This window comes from Elephas maximus, chromosome 5 (genome assembly GCF_024166365.1).
Source record: "Elephas maximus indicus isolate mEleMax1 chromosome 5, mEleMax1 primary haplotype, whole genome shotgun sequence".
NCBI classification, from domain to species: Eukaryota; Metazoa; Chordata; class Mammalia; order Proboscidea; family Elephantidae; genus Elephas; species Elephas maximus.
In genome coordinates, this window is record NC_064823.1 from 133,486,934 (window position 1) to 133,489,610 (window position 2,677).

A 2,677-nucleotide genomic window follows, 5' to 3' on the forward strand; every position below is an offset into this window, starting at 1 on the left:
GTGGTACCCTAGGCTACATGGTCCCCAACACTTAACAGTGCACACTAATTGGTTGGCTCTGAGCTCAGCGCCTTACATGCACTGTCATTTAATAGTCCCAACAGCCATGTTAGTAGGTACCATTATGAACCCATTTTACAGATGAGAAAACTGAGGCCCACAGTCACGCAGCGAGAAGCAGCAGAATTGGGAGTCAAACCCAGTCCCTACAAATTTTCTTCTTAATAACTGGTAGAAGACCCACTGGCTAAATGGTAGCTGTAGATGACTTGCAGTTTGAAGAATTTGGTGATGCAGCCAGTTCTCTAGCAGCAAGCCCAGATGACACCACCAAAGCATTGAGGATCCTGGTGAAATCCCAAAGCGTCAACCGGGACCCCCAAGAGGTCCTGGGAGAGAAGAGGATGATGAGTTACTGGGGAACGATGACTCTGACAAAACTGAGTTACTTACTGGACAGAAGAAAGCTCCCCCTTCTGGACATTTGAATACTATCAAATGTTCTTTGACTTGGACACTAAGCAGATCTTTGACAGAATAAAAGGGTCTCTCTTGCCCATACCAGGAAAAAACCTTGTGGGGTTATATATCCGCAGCAATCCAGATCTTTATGGACCCTTTTGGATATGTGCCAAATTGGTCTTTGCCATAGCAGTTAGTGGGAATCTTTCCAACTTCTCAATCCATCTGGGAGAGAAGACTTACCATTATATCCCTGAATTCCGAAAAGTACCCGTAGCAGCTACAGTCATCTACGCCTGTGCCTGGCTGGTTCCTCTCACACTCTGGGGTTTTCTTATGAGAAGAAACAGCAAAGTTATGAACATTGTTCCCTATTCATTTTTGGAGATTGTGTGCATCTGTGGATATTCACTCTGCATTTATATCCCCATGGCAATACTGTGGGTTATCCCCCAGAAAGCTGTTCATTGGATTCTAGTCATGGTTGCCCTGGGCATCTCAGGATCCATCTTGGCAACGACATTTCACCAGCTGTTCACATTGCATTGGCCACAATTGTGACGACTGTGTTGCTTCACATGCTTCTTCCTGTGGGCTGCTTGGCATACTTTCTTGATGCGCTGGAGATGGTTCATCTCCCAACTACAGCTACCCCAAACCAAAGAGTTACAGCAGCCAAGTACAGCTAAAGAGGAAATTCTCTTTTATGGTTTTCGGAATGTAGTTCTTTGAGACATGGCATCCACCACAGGAAAGCAGAATGACCAAAGCCAGCAAGAAAACTGATGGAATGGTGGCACCAATGTCGACATGGATGGTGCTAAACCGAAGCCCAACCACCTATTTAATGATCAAAAAATGAAATCTTGTTCAGTACATGTATCTTCGAGCTCTTCTTTTTCACCCATTGGTGACTATGGCAACTATGCACTGATTTTGAGTGAAATGAAAGAGAGTGGGTTAGGCATACTCAAGTGACCTTCATTTGCCTCCCACAGTCACATGACCCGCTTTGCTTTAGATACGCCCTTAATATCTGAAACATATCCATCCTAACTTCTGATGTCTTTTCTCCAAATTATGTACAGATTATGGAAGCGATCCTCTTATCCTCAAATGTTTGCCATCCTAAAGTAGCCAAACAGTGTGAACTTTGGTTGGTATTAAGTGGGAGCCTGAAAATTTGTCTTTGGGGATCTGATACTGGGAAACTAAACCTAATAGTTACAAAATAAATACCTCACATTAAAAAAAAAAAAAAAGAAATTAAAAAATTAACTTATAGTCCTTCCGTTTTCTGATATCTACTGAAATACTAATCCCTTGGACTTCTTGTTAAAAGACAGGAATAGAATTATAAATACAGTGTCAATTTAGTTCTGATTTTATTTCATAACACTCATGTAAGAAAGAAAGTCATGTTCAAATCAGGAAAGTAATTAGATTGCATTCAGACTGAATAAAGCTTGGACATATTCACTTTTATTTTTAACTCCCAGAAAGTGAAAGAGATGCAAGAAAATTTCATTGGAATGATAATCCCAAAGATGCTACCGTATTAGTTCACACACCAAAAATCTTAGATTCACTTTGGTGATGTTGGTTAACCTGATGAATTCTGAACTCTTTATGTAGAAAAGTCCCAGGCTAATAGGACTCAAATAAACAAAAAACATCCATGGAGCCAATTTGGACTTAAAGCGAACTTATAGGACAGAGTAGAACTGCCCTATAGAGTTTCCAAGGAGGGGCTGATGAATTCAAACTGCTGACATTTGGTTAGCAGCCATATCTCTTAAAACACTGCACCAACAGGTCTCCTAATGAGAATCATCCTTGTGAATAGCTCAAAACTTGATTTTTTTTTTGTTGTTGTTATCTACATTACCATTGCACTAAATTCAAAATTATGAACTGTATTTATACATGGAAATATATGGGATTACATAGTAAAAAACATCAATCCCTGAACATTTCATTTTTCCTTTTAAATTAAACACTTTAATGCTTCTTGATAGTTACCAGAACTTCATCTGAGTCATCCTAATGGTTTCATATTTTATGCACATTGTCCAACACTCAGCTGACATAGGTGATGAGCTTACCTGAAGAATATGAATAACAATATGCTGGGGAACTAGAAAAGGTGAACAAAAAGTATATTTCTTATAAATAAATTACTTAGTTATGTATTATTTATGTTACACAAATTTAA

The 2,677-nt window shown here is 39.3% G+C and overlaps 1 pseudogene; it reads left to right on the forward strand.

The window, feature by feature from the left end:
• Window positions 1–201: 201 nt before the first annotated feature.
• Window positions 202–1,151, forward strand: LOC126077590 (protein YIPF1-like; annotated as a pseudogene).
• Window positions 1,152–2,677: the final 1,526 nt, after the last annotated feature.